An 8,988-nucleotide genomic window follows, 5' to 3' on the forward strand; every position below is an offset into this window, starting at 1 on the left:
AACAATAAAGTGAAACAAGTCTAAATCATGTCCACTTTATTTTAACATAAGAAATCTTGATGCTATGACAAATTAATGCATAAATGAAAATTGCCTCAAAATATCAAATATGCCTCAGACTGGATGGAATCACAGTCTAAAGCTAAAAAAATCTGCACAACTCTGACTCACCAAAACCTGCTGGCTCTGACTTTTGGCAACCGGTGCCGTCTCGACCAGTCTGCAGATCGAGACAAAAAATCTGTGCTCAAGTCATGTAGTTATTTGCTAGCTTTACTGCATGTGAAAAAAAAGCAGCAAGGGTAACTCGATTATACATTTTCAGCTTAGTGTTCAGCTAATAGTTCGACATCAATAACAGTACCAGTACCCTTACGAAAATTAACCATGGTTTTACTATAGTAAAAATGTAGTGAACCATGACTGTAGTACAGTTTAACCATGGTTTTACTAAAGTACCTCAAATTACATTTAAGCCTAGTTATTCAACAAACATCTACAAAATAAAAACAGAATGACAAGTTACTATTCTATGATACAGGCTTTATTATAGCAGTTGCATCATCTGAAAGAAAATATTGTTGTCACATGACAAAATGATTCAGAACTATGAACTATAACTTTATTTAAAAAATAGTGATAAAGCACTGCAGAGGTAGAGATGGCTTTCTGCTAATTTACAAAATAAAAATTGTTTCACTGTAATAATGCATTATCTCTATAGAAATTAATTACATGTTGCACAAATAAACATGACTTAGTGTTCACACACAACATTATACCGCCTACCTCTTTAACAATATCTTATGTAGGGCTGCATGCAACTAACAATTTTTTTTGATAATCAATTTATTTGTAGATTTTTTTTATTAATATTAGTAATTGGATGACAAAAAAATAAAAAAATAAAATATATACATTATTTTTTAATTAAACAAATTTTAATCCATTATTTTAAAGAATGTCATTTCACATCCTGCCTATGAAAACAAATATAATGAATGTATCTATGTAGGCTCTGCTGTACATTATAAGCATTAAAGTGTTAAAATACAAACACAAATTACATTCTAAACCTAAAAACAACAGATTGCTTGTTATTTTGAAACAGAATTTAAAACAATTTAAACAAAAAACACAATGTTAACTTGTAAGAGGTACGAGGAACAAACACAATCATTCGTCTGAACAGAGTAATTATATTATATTATATTAATGGACAATTCCAGCAATAGTGCCTTTACTGTTACTGCTCTCATAAATATGATTACTTGTGTTATATGTAGGGTTTTAAACCTACACTTAATTTCTAACAAAAAAATATTTGAGCAAAATGTGTATTTTAGTCAGAATTATGAGCGGTTTGTTTGTTTTGATGCACTATTCAAATTAGTTGATGATTATTTTCATTATCGATTAGTTGTTGCAGCCATGCCTAGTTTTACACAACCTGTAAACACAAGCCCGACACAAGCAGATGTGTGCAGTCCATAGCATTAACAACCTTGATTACAAAATCAATAAAGGTAAAAAAGGTTCTTTCATTGGAAAAGTTTTACACGTACTACAAAATACATTCACAAGAAATGAGAAGTACTTTTAAGAATGTTTAAAATGATATCAACTCACATGAGAAGATTTCAGTCATTTCAAGCCTAAAGCAAGCTGATTTATTCTTCACCTCATGGGGGCCGATGAAGGCCAGATGAATCCTCCACACTTTTACTTGGTGAAGGAAATGCCCTTTTTTTCAAAAACATTTGATGCTGCATACATGGCAGTAGTTGTCAGTATGAAGTCTATCATATAGTTCAGTAGGTTACAGTCCACCTTTGGTTTGGTTGTCTTGATCCTCACCCCATATGGTCTCAGGACCTAAAAATGAGAAGAATATATATATATATACACAATATTAATAAACAGCTTGCTGGAATACTCAGTTGTTATTGGTCAGTTGCACACTCATCTACACTCTTAAAAAAAGGTGCCAGAAAGAACCAAAAAGGTGGTTTCGCGGCGATGTCATAGAGGAACCTTTTTTGGCAGGTTAATGTCAGTACCTCATCATCCACTACTATGCCCTTTTTCATCCCATGGAAACTGCCACTGGTGGTTCAAAGAGTTCCCGCTTTCACTGTCCTTCTGATAAACGGTTGAGGCTGGGTACATAGGATCCTGTAAAAAATACAAAAAAAAAAACAACCTCTCATTAGTTTCTTAATTTTAATAGGTTTAGCACAGGTATAATAATGCAAAATGACAAACAACGATAATGGAAAGGTATTTTTAAGCTGAACAGCAGTCAGAATAGAAACAAAATCAAAGCAAATGAAAGTATTTTGGAAGTTCATGCATCTATCTATTCACTCTCCAAACCACTTATCCTCTCTAGGGTCTTGGGGGCTGAAGCCTATCCCAGCATCTTGGGCCACAAATCCATCCAATTAATGGTATTTAAGCAATATAGTAACAATTATACAGTAACTGTCAAGATTTTGGAAACATTACAGTGTTTTTGGGGGAAAAAAAATCTTCTGCTCACCAAGTCTGCATTTATTTTATCAAGAATACAGAGAAAATAGTAATATTGCAAAATATAATTACACGTTAAAAAGAACTGTTGTCTATTTTAATATATTGTAAATTGTAATTTATTCCTGTGATCAAAGCTGAATTTTCAGCATCATTACTCCAGTCTTCAGTGTCACATGATCCTTCAGAAATAATTCTAATATGCTGATTTGCTGCTCAAGAAACATTTCTGATTATTAAAACAGTTGAAAACAGTTTTTGCTTCTTAACATTTTTGTGGAAACGGTGATACCTTTTTCAGGATTCTTTGATGAATAGAAAGTACAATTAACAACATTTATTAAATGTATTAAACAGTTTAGTAAATATAAATCTTTTCCAACATTATAAATTTCTTCACTGTTACTTCTGATAAATGTAATACACCCTTGATTAATAAAAGTATTAATTTCTTTATTTTCTTACCACAAATGTTTGAATGGTATTGTTTCCTTAAAAAATGTTAAGCAGCAAAAACTGTTTTCAACAAAGGTAGTAATCAGAAATGTTTCTTGAGCAGCAAATCAGCATCTTGGAATGATTTCTGAAGGATCATGTGACACTGAAGACTGGAGTAATGATGCTGAAAATACACCTTTGATCACAACAAAAAAAATACATTTTAAAATATATTCACATAAAAAAGTGGTATTTTAAATGATAATATTTTACAATATTTCTGTTCTTACTGTATTTTTAATCAAATAAATGCAGTAGTGGTGCGCAGAAGACTTACTTAAAAAACACATTCAAAAAGCATTTTTTAAAAATCATACCAACCGCTTTTTTGAACAGTTGTGTCCTGCATGTTTGAGGTTTTACTTACTAGTCACACGGCCATCATAATCTAGAAACATAATATGCAATTTATCAAAGAGCCAACGATATTTAGCTTTATTTAAAGGAAGCAAGTTAGAGCAGAAGTGAAACGCAGAAAAGAAAACGGTACATACACACTCACATACACAAACAATTTCTTAAAATAAAATTATTAAGATTCATGTATTTAGGTTTGTGTCACTACCTGTCAAAACCTTCCTTTAATGAACTGTAATATAACAGATGCATGGTGATATAAGAAAATATGTTGTGATAAAAAATGCATATGAATGCATATTTCTTCTATGCTCACCTGTGTTTTCAGCATTTCTGTCAGCAGCTCCCGTCAGAACTTTTGAAATCTTGGAGCTTCTCTTCCTTTGTAGAAAGATTATATTATCACTCCTGAAAAAACAGAACAATTTTTTATTATTTTTAAAATTATTTATCAATATTAATTTACCATGAAAGATCAAAGCACTTTTGAACTAATGTTAGATTCAGTTCATTCGTGTAAGTGACGTCACCCATTAAAGCACATATTTTAGGTTAAATAAGTTAGACAACTTCCAATAAACCATTGACAAACTGACAGCAAACCCTTTACAAAGCTATCAAAACCTCTCATCTACATATAAAGATGTGATTAAAAGCCCAAACTTTCATAAACAAGAGCTCAAGCTTCAGAGTTAGCCTCATAGACATGTCTATGGTTAGCCTAACATACCTCGTCTGAAAACAGATGCTAGCGGACTTTTTCGAAGACTGTAAAACATTTCTGTGAAGTAAATATTCAACAGAAACGTGTCAGTTTCATGTAAGAAAGTGTCTGGAACAGTTGTGTGTGATATTTGTGTGATTTTAGGGACTAAACTCCCTAAAAACCTGAAAGCAGTGAAAACAGCAGCGAGAGACGGAGATTTACTGTTCGTCAGTTACAGTGTTGCTCACCGTTTCCATGGCAACTCCCTCCACTGCAACATTTGAATGAGATTCAGCGGGCACGCCCATTTAAACACGTCACAGTCATTCACAAACCTCTTAAAATCTTTCTTTAAATCGCGAATTTGAAACTCATTTTGTAGTTCTACGACCAATACATTGGTGCAAAATGTATGATAGTGGGATAAAAAAAAAAAAGAAATATATATATATATATATATATATATATATATATATATATATATATATATATATATATTAAGATTTGTATCACTCAGCCTTTTTATTTCATTTTAAAACATGATTTTTTATACTAAACTTTGCTTTTGCTAAATAACTAGCCTAATACATTTTTTGAGTCATGCAAAACAGCATTAAAATAGGAGTAAAAAGTATAAAATGACTGATCTACTGGTCTTTTTTAATTAAAAAAAACACCACAACACTTTTTATAACTAAAAATTAATACTTTATTGAGCTTTAATTGAACACAACTAAAAGAAAATGAGTCTGGAATGAGTTCTGGACCAGGCAGCTAGGAATATTTAGCTCACTTGATCTCACTTTCCAGAAAAAAATAAAATTACAAAATGTTGATTGTGAAGAACCATTAAATAGTCTAAAGAACCTTTTGTACTACAAAGAACCTTTTGTGCAATTATAGGTTCTTTTGGATATTAAAGGTTCTTCATGGAACCATACACCCTGCCAAAGAACCATTTTTTAAGAGTGTATTTTTTATAATAACTGACAACACATTTGCCAAATTTGATTGTTTCATTTTCAGAAATCATGAGATTAATTATGATTATTTTATTGAGCCCTATGTTTTTAATAGTAATAAATAACTAAATCTGTAGTAAATACTGTTGAAAAACCATGGGTTATTTTGTAATGGTTCTTCTGCAAATGCTGTGGTAAACCATAGTTCATTTTGCAATTACTATGGTTTTCTACAAAAACTATAGATAAATCATGGTTTATTATGTAGTTACTATGGTTTTACTACAAAAAAACATAGTTTAACTATGGTTACTGTGGTAAAACCATGGTTCATTTTGTAGTTACTGTGGTTTTACTACAAAAACCATAGTTAAACCATGGTTTATTATGTAGTTACTGTGGTTTTACTACAAAAACCATAGTTTAACTATGGTTACTGTGGTAAAACCATGGTTCATTTTGTAGTTACTATGGTTTTACTACAAAAACCATAGTTAAACCATGGTTTATTATGTAGTTACTGTGGTTTTACTACAAAAAACATAGTTTAACTATGGTTACTGTGGTAAAACCATGGTTCATTTTGTAGTTACTATGGTTTTACTACAAAACCCATAGTTAAACCATGGTTACTACAAAAAAAAACATGGTTCATTTTCGTAAGGGTAGTGCAGAGCAACCAAGCATCGCTTTTTTATGTTGAGTAGCGCACGCGAGCGAGCTGAGATAATTATTTCGGTGTGCAATCTTTCTCCCTCAAATGTAGCACTGTAAAGCCCTTTTCATTCCAGTGAGTCAGTTCTTCCGCAACGAGCCTCCTAAATGGTCCTCTCTCTCTCGTATGTAACGCTGGAAAGTCTTGACTCATTTTAGTGAATCGGTTCCTAAATGGTCCTCATATGTAGGGCTGGAAAGTCATCCTAGACGGTCCTGACTCTTCTATGTATCCCTTGAAAGTCCTGTTTATTTTATGTAGATGAAAACTTGTGTTGGCAAGAACAAGGTACTATCTTAAACTTGATATATGGTTGGAACCAGAGCTGCTGTATCATTATTCACTATTTTGTAGCCTGCCAATTTGTTTCATTAGTTTATTTAGGCTTTCTTTGAAAGCTACCCAATATGATATTATTATTTCAGTCACATAACACTATGCGAATCTGTTGACTGCTCTTGAATTTCAGAAATGTTCCCATCTGTGCATGTTTTTACAGCTTACAGTGATTTAAGTGGCTGATTCACTTTGCTGAGGTGGTATTAGACACTCACAAAGATAAAAGTCTACCTGTATATCACCTGTTATTTTTGTTTTCTTTCACAAATCACCTTAGCAGACTACTCACCTCTAATCCTAAATGGTTCCTCGGGAGTTCAGGATGTCCAGGGAATGAAAGGTACAACAGAAAGAGAGTCTGCTCAACTACAGATGTACAACAGTGTTTATTTTGATTGTAAAATACTCTGAAAAGAGAGCACATCTGTAGACCAGAGCACACAAAGGACAAGGCAGAATAGGTTTGGACTGCCTGTAAAGAAAAAATAATGCATAATAATATACTGTAGGTCTAAGAGGGAAGGATTTGCACTTTATTTTTAAATTCAGAAATGGAATGACAGTACAATTAGCAGTGTTGTATAGGCTTTTGCATTTTTAATCGCTATTATTTTAACGAGAGAATATAATTCTTTCAGTAGTAAGTTTTAGGCCTAAAACATAAGCTTTATGCAACTGTATGTTATGCAACAAATGCTTGAGTTACAATTGGTTTATTGTGTTGTTGCATTCTGAAATTTGAATGGCTGCATTCAAAATCACATACTATCTGAGCAGGTATTACTTTTAAATACTTTGTGACACTAAAAAAAGTATGTTCTATACAGTCTGAATGTGTATAGTGTGAATAATACATCCATGATGTTGTCATTATCATGTGACCTACAGTTTCAGTTGCATCTCTTCACTGTCATTCACAAATCCTCTCCCGTGGCCTCATGGGATAGTAAAGTGTCCACCGGATGCACACTTCAGAATTTTGCCGGAAGTATTAGGTTATCAGACTCTTTTCATATGCTGCTTTTCACCTACCATATATTAATAGTGCTGGAGTATGAATATTTGGATGCAGTCATGGTAAAACAACAATTGAAGAGTTCAGATGCAAAAGCCTCTAAGTGCAGTCTAAAATGATACTTTTTCTAAGGCTCCTGTTTATGTTCAGTTTTTTCACTTTAATAGCAATAAAAAGAACCCATTCATTGCCATTAATGTGAAATTACTAAACCTACACAGATGGATTTAAAAATGCTAATTTTAGACGAACATTTCAAACAGCACTTAGAGGCTTTTGCATCTGAACTCTTCCATTTAAAAAGAATTTTGCTAAACAAGTTAGCTAAAGTTAGTTAGCTAGCTACCTGAATAATAACATCCAGTTTACTGTAATTCTGAGCAGAAATTTGAAGGAACTCAATGTGTTAGCCAAGTGTTCGCAAGTTTATTTACTTGTGTAGATTGTTTCTGTCCTTTTATTAATCAACTTTGAACCTGTTGAAAAACTACGAGAGAGAAAAAGTAAAAAAAAAAGTAGTAAATATGCTAGGGAAGAAAAAAATGGGACTTGGAGATACACACCTCAGGGTTGCTGAAGGTCACCGGTGAGTCTGTTTGAGGGAGATTGAGACTGGGCCGCAGTAAACATACTCACCTCTGAGGTCACTGGAGCAGTGTGAAAATCAACAAAAGGTGGAGCGCAGTCGACCCATCCTGACCGGAGCATTCACACTCAGACTGCTTATCTCCCTCTGTCAGGCCTCTATCTGCTTGGCATAGCGCTAACTATAGAGCTTAGCCATTTGAACGCACACACAAGCACTTGCTTCTGTCATTTAGTATCTCTTATATAGCTCCACCTTAGAGCTCCTGGGAGTCACGTCACATAAGTTACAAAGCATTCATCTGCAAAAATGTTAAGATGGAGTCCCTCTAAACAAACGATTGACACACTTACGGAAACGAGACTCATGGAGATTAATGTGGTAGCATATTGGAAATGATGGAGGAGCAGCGGGAGACAGGAAAACACCCGTCATCATTAGCATTATTGTCAAGATTGTGATCGTCGTCATTGTCTGTTTTGTAATAGACTCACGACATCTCCTCCTGCTCGCTGTCTTCTGCTTCGCCGCGGCGAGTTAATCCTGCTGACATATAAGATCGCATCTTGCTTCATCGATTAGGCTTTAGTTCCTTAATGCTGGAGCTTGAGTGACATCCAGACATGGTTCTTTTCAAGCCAATATACAAGACAACTGCAGTATCTTTGTTTCAAATGTGCAACATGGTTGGAAATTCTAGAAGTGTTAAGATTTAAATCAGTGGTTCTCAACTACTTTTGCTTCAGAATCAAGATTTTACTTTGGATATTATCCACTGGTGACCCAATGCAGTTTTGTTTAATGCAGATTCTTGCAATCAAACATGAATTTGATTATAGTTGCAAATGTTTTACTGTATGGTGTGTTTGTAATTTTTTTAGCACCAATTGTCTAAATGATTAATGATTAAATGATAACAGAGTGTTTATAAATACTGAACTGAAAACACTCAGATCAGATTTAAAACATTCTAATATCAAATGAGGTAAATGCATTAAATCAGTGTAATGCCACTACTAGAAATGAATAATTTTATTCAGCTAAGATGCATTAAGTTGATCAAAAGTGAGATTTTTGCATTGTTAATAAAAGATTGCATTTCAAATACTGTTCCTTAATATATCAACAAAGATGTTAAGCAGCTCTGTTTTTCACATTGATGATGATAAGAAATGTTACTTGAGAAGCAAATCAGCATATTAGAATGATTTCTTATGGATCATGTGACACTGAAGACTGAGTAATGACTACAGTTTTGCCATAACATCTTACATTAAA

At 33.2% G+C, this 8,988-nt stretch overlaps 1 long non-coding RNA gene across 1 annotated transcript; it reads right to left on the reverse strand.

The window, feature by feature from the left end:
- Positions 1-628: 628 nt before the first annotated feature.
- On the reverse strand, positions 629-5,296 carry LOC131523201 (uncharacterized). Its single transcript, XR_009266723.1, has 4 exons — positions 4,118-5,296; positions 3,704-3,795; positions 2,061-2,175; positions 629-1,875 (listed from the first exon to the last, which is right to left on the reverse strand). It is a non-coding gene; the product is annotated as an uncharacterized LOC131523201 (long non-coding RNA).
- Positions 5,297-8,988: the final 3,692 nt, after the last annotated feature.

Source organism: Onychostoma macrolepis, chromosome 17 (genome assembly GCF_012432095.1).
Source record: "Onychostoma macrolepis isolate SWU-2019 chromosome 17, ASM1243209v1, whole genome shotgun sequence".
In the NCBI taxonomy this organism is placed as follows: domain Eukaryota; kingdom Metazoa; phylum Chordata; class Actinopteri; order Cypriniformes; family Cyprinidae; genus Onychostoma; species Onychostoma macrolepis.